The sequence below is a fragment of the Urocitellus parryii genome (genome assembly GCF_045843805.1).
Source record: "Urocitellus parryii isolate mUroPar1 chromosome 13 unlocalized genomic scaffold, mUroPar1.hap1 SUPER_13_unloc_9, whole genome shotgun sequence".
NCBI classification, from domain to species: Eukaryota; Metazoa; Chordata; class Mammalia; order Rodentia; family Sciuridae; genus Urocitellus; species Urocitellus parryii.
In genome coordinates this window covers 4,256,224-4,267,669 of record NW_027551777.1, presented here as the reverse complement: position 1 = coordinate 4,267,669, position 11,446 = coordinate 4,256,224, and positions in this window count along the sequence as shown.

Below are 11,446 nucleotides of genomic sequence, written 5' to 3'. Positions count from 1 at the left end.
AACCTCAACCCTGTTGAAAATGTCTAATCCTATCACCCACCTTATACTTTGCCTGATTTCCTAATGTCTCTATTGATATCTGCTTTCCTACATATTTTTCCCCAGTTCATCATTGTGACTGACTCTTCACATGTGCTGACATTTACATTCACTCTCTAACCGACACCCAATTGCTAAAGAACTTTGGGTCCAAATTTTACACTCACTCTTCTTCCTAAACCTACCGGCTAGCTTCCTAATCTTACCTACTATCCCTTTTTGACTGGATGTTCTCTTCTACATTCAATCATCCAAGGTACATGGTCCTATGCCATTGTATATCAATTTATCTGAGACATCTGTGCAGAATGTCATTCAAAGCTAAGTATCCCAATCAAGGGCCCAATGCCCTTCTGGCCTTCAAATCTTACTTAGATTTCTGTTTTCATACATATATTTCACCTATATATGATTATAAATATCGCAGGTTCCCAATACCATTCTACAACTAGCAGAATGATTCCTAACCCAAATCAAACATGTTTAGAGCAGGGACAGAGTTGGTCTTACAATACAGGAATGGAGAGGATCTTCCACCTGCTGAGAACCTCAAAGGTCCATGCAGAAATGAACCCTGGAGAAGATGTAGGCAGCTATGAAGGACCTGAGAGAGCAAAAGTCATCTTCCATGGCCAACAACCTGGTCAGGATGAAGGGATGTGTCTGAATGAGCCTCTCTCTTCTTAATGTAGACAAGATGGACCAAACCAGGCCTGTGTGGAGAGCTGTTCCTTGGTGCCTATGGGTGATATTCCATTCTAACTTGTGAAAGTGTCACAGGAAGCAGGGGCAGCCTCCATCTCCTGGGACCCTTGCCAGCAACTGTTAGGACACAGTGATTGCCAGGCAGTGACCTCATTCAGTTCCTGAAGGAAGTGACCTCACCTCACTTCCTTGGTGATGGAACTCTCTGAACTTGGGATCCAGGAAGCCAGGCACCCAGAGGCAGTCCCAGCCCCAGTCCCAGTGGGCTCACTTGTTTGGATTTACCAAGGACAGAGTCAGTCTTCCTTGGTCCCTACTGATGTGAGGATGGCCAAATGCCAGGAAAGCACTGAAGAGGGCCTTGCCTGAGAAAGCAGGTCGTGGCTCACCGCTGGCTCCTGACAACTTCACAGAGTTGGCCAAGGAGGCCAGATCTGAGACAGGACAGGCCATTTCGGGGCAACATAGTATGGCCCAGCAGTCAGACGACACTCCAGGTAGTCACAGACCTACTTGGGGGAAGGAGGTGCCTTTGTGGGTGTGGGGGTGAGTTTGTGGATTTCTCTCATGTCCTGAGAATAGGTAGGAAATGCGGTTTGTTTGTTTGGAGTGGACTGTTTCCAGTAAGTCTTTTGACAAGGCGAGTGTTTCTAAGTTTGTGTATCTCACTGTGTCCCTGGTTGTAGACATGAGAAAAGAGAATGCATCAATGGATGTGTCCTGTCTAGTTGAAAGCTTCCCAGTCTTCATCCTGCCCAGTTTATGAATGGACTGCGGCTTGCCTTATGGATGGGCAACACCTACTATCTTCCTAAGTTCCTGTTTTCTTCCTGCATTCTGGCCACTCTCCAGAATAGGCTCATGGCTTTGTGTCCAAGATATGTACCACCTCCAAGCTCTGTGACATGGCCATGTACTGGAGAGCTGAAAGGAATGGTGAGCATCTCAGAAAACTCAGATATCAGTGGGACCAGTAAAGTCTCAGTGGAGAAAGGCTGCTTTGGGCCTTTTGCTTACCTATTGTTCTGTTGCCCTGAATGTCAGGAAGGCCTTTGCCTCAGGGCACCCCTTTGTGAAGCCTGAAGAAAACAGTTTTCAAATGGAAATGAATGGGCATCACCTGTGGCTCTTTGCTTCATTGCTTTGCAAAGGGATGTGTCTGAATCAGCCTCTTGGCCCTGTGTGAGGCTGTGGCTTAGATTGTCAGCACCTGATGGATTGAAGAAAGATCCCATGTGTGCATCCAAAGCTAAAATGGCAAAAAAAGCAGTCATTTTGGATGAAGTCTCTCGCCTTCCTCTGTAAGGTTCCTGACCTCCATCAAGAGAGCATAGGGATCCTTTGGGTCAAATGAGTTCTTCAAAGCCCTGCAGAGGCTAGCCCATAGGTGCTTGGGTTTTCTCCTGACTCCAATTCACACAAAGAATCTATACCCCCGCAGTCAGTAGGCCTCAAATTGCAGAAGCAGAGCAGTATTAAAGGCAGGCCTATTTGATCACTCCTGGTGCACAGGAAGGCTGTCCAGGCCACCCTGATATTAGGCAAATGAGGGGCAAGGGAGCTTATTGTGGACACTGTCTTGGGCTGCGCCCCTGATGGAAACCTCCAGCCAGAGGTTATGATGAGTGTGTATATGGAAGAAGATGAGGGCCATGTGGCAGTGTTTTGGTTGGAATTGTGGCCATTTGTGTGTCGGTTGGAAGAGATGACTGGGTCCACCTTGGCGTGAACTCTGGTGTGATTCCCCTTGGAGACTGAGTTCTGGAACTGACCTCAGAGAAGTATTGCCATGAACTCTGTTGAGATTTTAGTAGGCCACGCATGAGAGTCGCCCTTGGAAACTGAGATCTAGGCCCAGGTTGGCTTTCCACAGAGCACTGGGAATCTCAGCCAGGATATCACATGATTTTATTCTTACAGACCTGGCAGCCATCGTTGAGAGTCAAAACACACATGGACCTCACATGCTAGACCTCAATGGGCCTGGCTTCATGCGACCTTTGGGCCACTCTTTGGGAAGCCTTGTTCGTGAGAGTTCTCCAGAGCTTTCATTGAAATGACCTTCCTCACCATTTAATGGTTCCTGAATGAATGGAAACCCAGAGTGCCTCCAACTTCATCCTTGAAAAATGGCTAGATAAATACCATGAAATTTTTAAGTTCCCATGACCAGGTGGCACTGGAGAACCTTTGGATGTCCTGTTGCTGATCAGGAGTGTACCAGACAGTGCCTTGATTGACTGGGTTTCATGAAAATGGTGTAGAACAGAGATGCCAGTAAGTTGGGGCCTGCTGAGTAGTGGGCCTAGAGAAGTGGTGTGCAGGAGTGTGATAAAACATCTGTGGTAGGGCCATGTGGATCTGACATTGGCTTCCAAATGGCTTGTGACTGACATGGTGCAGCCGGCAGACACTTATATGTAAAGGCATCTTGTTATATGGAGAGGTTTCAGGGCAATGTTCAGAATCAGGTTGCTAGGGTCAAGGGGGCAAGCTCTGTGGGATAGAAGACTGGTTGGTGCATTCTCCTAGGACCCTGACCCACCACACGTGACAGAACTCCCTCCAGCACTGTGTCCCAGTTGAAGTCCTTGTATTTCATGAAGCAAATACCAAACTCCCAGTGCAGCAGCAAGAAACACCACGAAAAGTAGAGGAGGACCAAATGGCTTCACAGTCCACACGGGGAGACACTTAGCCTCCAGTGGCCACTGTGGACCTACAAAGAGAGAATTCAGCACTTCGGCCTCATGTTCATTGGAAAATCAGAAACCATGTCCTCCAGGTCACATAGATGCAGACCCAGCTTTGATGGTCTCACTACAAAGGAAGCTAAAGCTCCTGACAACAACATATATTTCAAGTGCCCAACCTCAGAGGCAGTTTCTCACGAAGTCTTTAGGCCAGCAGAGCTCCATGTTTGTGGAGTGTGTACCCTGTGCCTTACTTATGGAAACTCCTCTACCACCTCCAAGGTTGTGAACTCCTGAGCATTTTCCATTCCACATATGTATCCACAGATTTTCTAACTCTTCCCCTCGAGTTGCTTCTTCCTTGGGGCGAAGGTCATGTCAAGGCATTGTTCTGGATGAGAGTGGGAAGATTTTTGTGTAGCACGTATTTGCATACACATTGGATTCATTTCCTATTTTCCGTTTGAAATACTGATTCCCTGACACTAACTCATACCCTACTAGACTCTGACTATGAATCCTAATATGATGGAGAAAAATAACCCAAACAGAATAGAAATACAAGCAGTTCAGAGGAGGCATGGTGTATAGTTGCACTTGCCTTTTGCATTATAAAGGGTAGGTGTTATAAATCTAGTCCAATTGAATAGAAATAGTTCTCCATGTGTTTTTAAAGTTAACAAATATGTGAATTCCTGTCTCCCTTTCTCTGTAGCCTATTCAGCACATGTATTTTTACATGCACGTATAGAATCCTACCTGGTATCCCACGTATATTCTTGTGAGGTGGCTGACTTGGCAGATACAAATTGTGAGAAGAGATCACTCCTCCCAAACGCTGTTGGAACGGAAAATTCAACCTATGGGTGAGCTTCCTACTTGAACAACAGGATACAAAAATCCGTGTTCAGTAAAATAAATATTTTTGGATCTGTGGATGATATATATTTCATCATGAATTTCGAATGGCATATATATTTCGAATTTTTAATGTCTGTGTGTGTGTTTTGTGTGTGTGTGTATATATAGATATATATATACACACACACATATACACACACACACAAACTCTCTCCAGATTTTTCAAAATATGAAATATATGTGTCTTGTGATACATTCCCTTAATTCATTCATGTTCATATATGTGGATTTATAATCAACTTTTCACAAGATTATTCTCAGAAATATTTATCCACCTGAAATACATATTTTTTTCCTAGTACTGAAAACTAACTTCAGTGGATGGTGCATAGAAATCCTAATCTTTCTACAGTAACTGACCCAGTTTAACATCAATGCAAGTAGATTCCTATGGGACATGATGTGTATTTTGATGTTCATTTTTATTCAACACTGGTACCTTACTATTTCTTCAGCTGATGCACATCATAGGATGTATATTTCATCCTCAAGTTTAAAAATTTCTAGGCATTTGGTTCACTTTCAATCCCTTCCTGCTTCAGAACACATGTATTCCTCCATGTTTCTTGACTGGTTTGTTCATGAGACTTCTTTCCAAACACATGATTTTCCATTTCCATAATCACTTTTGAAGCAAAACTCACACACCCTTCAGGGTAAACCATAACCCTAATATTGCCATTAGATGTATAACTGGTAGGAATGAATGATTGTGTATCAATATAAGATTTCCTATATACTTTCAGATATCAACTCAATCCATTATTGAAATTGGAAGCAGTTATATTATTTATTCACAGTATGGTCTATTCATGCATTATCTCTATATTCATAGACCCAGGGTACACCTATTTGTACCCACAAATACTAATTAATACGTCTTCAACATATTGCTCCCAGCAATGGTGGAAGAAATACACATGTCACCTGATCTACATATACATTTTATCACTGTCATATTCTGGACACAAAATGCAAAGGTCACACTTATGATGGTAGCAAATCCTAATTGGAAAGTGAGCATGGATTACTAAGAACTTCCTTCTCCAGGTTGCCTAATGCTCTCCAATGTCAATCCTATTGGTGACTACACACTTGTTTCTTCCTAAGATTACATATTCAACCTCAACCCTGTTGAAAATGTCTAATCCTATCACCCACCTTATACTTTGCCTGATTTCCTAATGTCTCTATTGATATCTGCTTTCCTACATATTTTTCCCCAGTTCATCATTGTGACTGACTCTTCACATGTGCTGACATTTACATTCACTCTCTAACCGACACCCAATTGCTAAAGAACTTTGGGTCCAAATTTTACACTCACTCTTCTTCCTAAACCTACCGACTAGCTTCCTAATCTTACCTACTATCCCTTTTTCACTGGATGTTCTCTTCTACATTCAATCATCCAAGGTACATGGTCCTATGCCATTGTATATCAATTTATCTGAGACATCTGTGCAGAATGTCATTCAAAGCTAAGTATCCCAATCAAGGGCCCAATGCCCTTCTGGCCTTCAAATCTTACTTAGATTTCTGTTTTCATACATATATTTCACCTATATATGATTATAAATATCGCAGGTTCCCAATACCATTCTACAACTAGCAGAATGATTCCTAACCCAAATCAAACATGTTCTTAACCCTAACCAGACACTGTTCCCCCAATCTAACTTTAAGGAAGAGCAGGGACAGAGTTGGTCTTACAATACAGGAATGGAGGGGATCTTCCACCTGCTGAGAACCTCAAAGGTCCATGCAGAAATGAACCCTGGAGAAGATGTAGGCAGCTATGAAGGACCTGAGAGAGCAAAAGTCATCTTCCATGGCCAACAACCTGGTCAGGATGAAGGGATGTGTCTGAATGAGCCTCTCTCTTCTTAATGTAGACAAGATGGACCAAACCAGGCCTGTGTGGAGAGCTGTTCCTTGGTGCCTATGGTTGATATTCCATTCTAACTTGTGAAAGTGTCACAGGAAGCAGGGGCAGCCTCCATCTCCTGGGACCCTTGCAAGCAACTGTTAGGACACAGTGGTTGCCAGGCAGTGACCTCATTCAGTTCCTGAAGGAAGTGACCTCACCTCACTTCCTTGGTGATGGAACTCTCTGAACTTGGGATCCAGGAAGCCAGGCACCCAGAGGCAGTCCCAGTCCCAGTAACAGTGGGCTCACTTGTTTGGATTTACCAAGGACAGAGTCAGTCTTCCTTGGTCCCTACTGATGTGAGGATGGCCAAATGCCAGGAAAGCACTGAAGAGGGCCTTGCCTGAGAAAGCAGGTCGTGGCTCACCGCTGGCTCCTGACAACTTCACAGAGTTGGCCAAGGAGGCCAGATCTGAGACAGGACAGGCCATTTCGGGGCAACATAGTATGGCCCAGCAGTCAGACGACACTCCGGGTAGTCACAGACCTACGTGGGGGAAGGAGGTGCCTTTGTGGGTGTGAGGGTGAGTTTGTGGATTTGTCTCATGTCCTGAGAATAGGTAGGAAAGGCGGTTTGTTTGTTTGGAGTGGACTGTTTCCAGTAAGTCTTTTGACAAGGCGAGTGTTTCTAAGTTTGTGTATCTCACTGTGTCCCTGGTTGTAGACATGAGAAAAGAGAATGCATCAATGGATGTGTCCTGTCTAGTTGAAAGCTTCCCAGTCTTCATCCTGCCCAGTTTATGAATGGACTGCGGCTTGCCTTATGGATGGGCAACACCTACTATCTTCCTAAGTTCCTGTTTTCTTCCTGCATTCTGGCCACTCTCCAGAATAGGCTCATGGCTTTGTGTCCAAGATATGTACCACCTCCAAGCTCTGTGACATGGCCATGTACTGGAGAGCTGAAAGGAATGGTGAGCATCTCAGAAAACTCAGATATCAGTGGGACCAGTAAAGTCTCAGTGGAGAAAGGCTGCTTTGGGCCTTTTGCTTACCTATTGTTCTGTTGCCCTGAATGTCAGGAAGGCCTTTGCCTCAGGGCACCCCTTTGTGAAGCCTGAAGAAAACAGTTTTCAAATGGAAATGAATGGGCATCACCTGTGGCTCTTTGCTTCATTGCTTTGCAAAGGGATGTGTCTGAATCAGCCTCTTGGCCCTGTGTGAGGCTGTGGCTTAGATTGTCAGCACCTGATGGATTGAAGAAAGATCCCATGTGTGCATCCAAAGCTAAAATGGCAAAAAAAGCAGTCATTTTGGATGAAGTCTCTCGCCTTCCTCTGTAAGGTTCCTGACCTCCATCAAGAGAGCATAGGGATCCTTTGGGTCAAATGAGTTCTTCAAAGCCCTGCAGAGGCTAGCCCATAGGTGCTTGGGTTTTCTCCTGACTCCAATTCACACAAAGAATCTATACCCCCGCAGTCAGTAGGCCTCAAATTGCAGAAGCAGAGCAGTATTAAAGGCAGGCCTATTTGATCACTCCTGGTGCACAGGAAGGCTGTCCAGGCCACCCTGATATTAGGCAAATGAGGGGCAAGGGAGCTTATTGTGGACACTGTCTTGGGCTGCGCCCCTGATGGAAACCTCCAGCCAGAGGTTATGATGAGTGTGTATATGGAAGAAGATGAGGGCCATGTGGCAGTGTTTTGGTTGGAATTGTGGCCATTTGTGTGGCGGTTGGAAGAGATGACTGGGTCCACCTTGGCGTGAACTCTGGTGTGATTCCCCTTGGAGACTGAGTTCTGGAACTGACCTCAGAGAAGTATTGCCATGAACTCTGTTGAGATTTTAGTAGGCCACGCATGAGAGTCGCCCTTGGAAACTGAGATCTAGGCCCAGGTTGGCTTTCCACAGAGCACTGGGAATCTCAGCCAGGATATCACATGATTTTATTCTTACAGACCTGGCAGCCATCGTTGAGAGTCAAAACACACATGGACCTCACATGCTAGACCTCAATGGGCCTGGCTTCATGCGACCTTTGGGCCACTCTTTGGGAAGCCTTGTTTCTGAGAGTTCTCCAGAGCTTTCATTGAAATGAGCTTCCTCACCATTTAATGGTTCCTGAATGAATGGAAACCCACAGTGCCTCCAACTTCATCCTTGAAAAATGGCTAGATAAATACCATGAAATTTTTAAGTTCCCATGACCAGGTGGCACTGGAGAACCTTTGGATGTCCTGTTGCTGATCAGGAGTGTACCAGACAGTGCCTTGATTGACTGGGTTTCATGAAAATGGTGTAGAACAGAGATGCCAGTGAGTTGGGGCCTGCTGAGTAGTGGGCCTAGAGAAGTGGTGTGCAGGAGTGTGATAAAACATCTGTGGTAGGGCCATGTGGGTCTGACATTGGCTTCCAAATGGCTTGTGACTGACATGGTGCAGCCGGCAGACACTTATATGTAAAGGCATCTTGTTATATGGAGAGGTTTCAGGGCAATGTTCAGAATCAGGTTGCTAGGGTCAAGGGGGCAAGCTCTGTGGGATAGAAGACTGGTTGGTGCATTCTCCTAGGACCCTGACCCACCACACGTGACAGAACTCCCTCCAGCACTGTGTCCCAGTTGAAGTCCTTGTGTTTCATGAAGCAAATACCAAACTCCCAGTGCAGCAGCAAGAAACACCACGAAAAGTAGAGGAGGACCAAATGGCTTCACAGTCCACACGGGGAGACACTTAGCCTCCAGTGGCCACTGTGGACCTACAAAGAGAGAATTCAGCACTTCTGCCTCATGTTCATTGGAAAATCAGAAACCATGTCCTCCAGGTCACATAGATGCAGACCCAGCTTTGATGGTCTCACTACAAAGGAAGCTAAAGCTCCTGACAACACATAGATTTCAAGTGCCCAACCTCAGAGGCAGTTTCTCACGAGGTCTTTAGGCCAGCAGAGCTCCATGTTTGTGGAGTGTGTACCCTGTCCCTTACTTATGGAAACTCCTCTACCACCTCCAAGGTTGTGAACTCCTGAGCATTTTCCATTCCACATATGTATCCACAGATTTTCTAACTCTTCCCCTTGAGTTGCTTCTTCCTTGGGGCGAAGGTCATGTCAAGGCATTGTTCTGGATGAGAGTGGGAAGATTTTTGTGTAGCACGTATTTGCATACACATTGGATTCATTTCCTATTTTCCACTTGAAATACTGATTCCCTGACACTAACCCATACCCTACTAGACTCTGACTATGAATCCTAATATGATGGAGAAAAATAACCCAAACAGCATAGAAATACAAGCAGTTCAGAGGAGGCATGGTGTATAGTTGCACTTGCCTTTTGCATTATAAAGGGTAGGTGTTATAAATCTAGTCCAATTGAATAGAAATAGTTCTCCATGTGTTTTTAAAGTTAACAAATATGTGAATTCCTGTCTCCCTTTCTCTGTAGCCTATTCAGCACATGTATTTTTACATGCACGTATAGAATCCTACCTGGTATCCCACGTATATTCTTGTGAGGTGGCTGACTTGGCAGATACAAATTGTGAGAAGAGATCACTCCTCCCAAACGCTGTTGGAACTGAAAATTCAACCTATGGGTGAGCTTCCTACTTGAACAACAGGACACAAAATCCATGTTCAGTAAAATAAATATTTTTGGATCTGTGGATGATATATATTTCATCATGAATTTCGAATGGCATATATATTTCGAATTTTTAATGTCTGTGTGTGTGTTTTGTGTGTGTGTGTATATATAGATATATATATACACACACACACAAACTCTCTCCAGATTTTTCAAAATATGAAATATATGTGTCTTGTGATACATTCCCTGAATTCATTCATGTTCATATATGTGGATTTATAATCAACTTTTCACAAGATTATTCTCAGAAATATTTATCCACCTGAAATACATATTTTTTTCCTAGTACTGAAAACTAACTTCAGTGGATGGTGCATAGAAATCCTAATCTTTCTACAGTAACTGACCCAGTTTAACATCAATGCAAGTAGATTCCTATGGGACATGATGTGTATTTTGACGTTCATTTTTATTCAACACTGGTACCTTACTATTTCTTCAGCTGATGCACATCATAGGATGTATATTTCATCCTCAAGTTTAAAAATTTCTAGGCATTTGGTTCACTTTCAATCCCTTCCTGCTTCAGAACACATGTATTCCTCCATGTTTCTTGACTGGTTTGTTCATGAGACTTCTTTCCAAACACATGATTTTCCATTTCCATAATCACTTTTGAAGCAAAACTCACACACCCTTCAGGGTAAACCATAACCCTAATATTGCCATTAGATGTATAACTGGTAGGAATGAATGATTGTGTATCAATATAAGATTTCCTATATACTTTCAGATATCAACTCAATCCATTATTGAAATTGGAAGCAGTTATATTATTTATTCACAGTATGGTCTATTCATGCATTATCTCTATATTCATAGACCCAGGGTACACCTATTTGTACCCACAAATACTAATTAATACGTCTTCAACATATTGCTCCCAGCAATGGTGGAAGAAATACACATGTCACCTGATCTACATATACATTTTATCACTGTCATATTCTGGACACAAAATGCAAAGGTCACACTTATGATTGTAGCAAAGCCTAATTGGAAAGTGAGCATGGATTACTAAGAACTTCCTTCTCCAGGTTGCCTAATGCTCTCCAATGTCAATCCTATTGGTGACTACACACTTGTTTCTTCCTAAGATTACATATTCAACCTCAACCCTGTTGAAAATGTCTAATCCTATCACCCACCTTATACTTTGCCTGATTTCCTAATGTCTCTATTGATATCTGCTTTCCTACATATTTTTCCCCAGTTCATCATTGTGACTGACTCTTCACATGTGCTGACATTTACATTCACTCTCTAACCGACACCCAATTGCTAAAGAACTTTGGGTCCAAATTTTACACTCACTCTTCTTCCTAAACCTACCGACTAGCTTCCTAATCTTACCTACTATCCCTTTTTGACTGGATGTTCTCTTCTACATTCAATCATCCAAGGTACATGGTCCTATGCCATTGTATATCAATTTATCTGAGACATCTGTGCAGAATGTCATTCAAAGCTAAGTATCCCAATCAAGGGCCCAATGCCCTTCTGGCCTTCAAATCTTACTTAGATTTCTGTTTTCATACATATATTTCACCTATATATGATTATAAATAT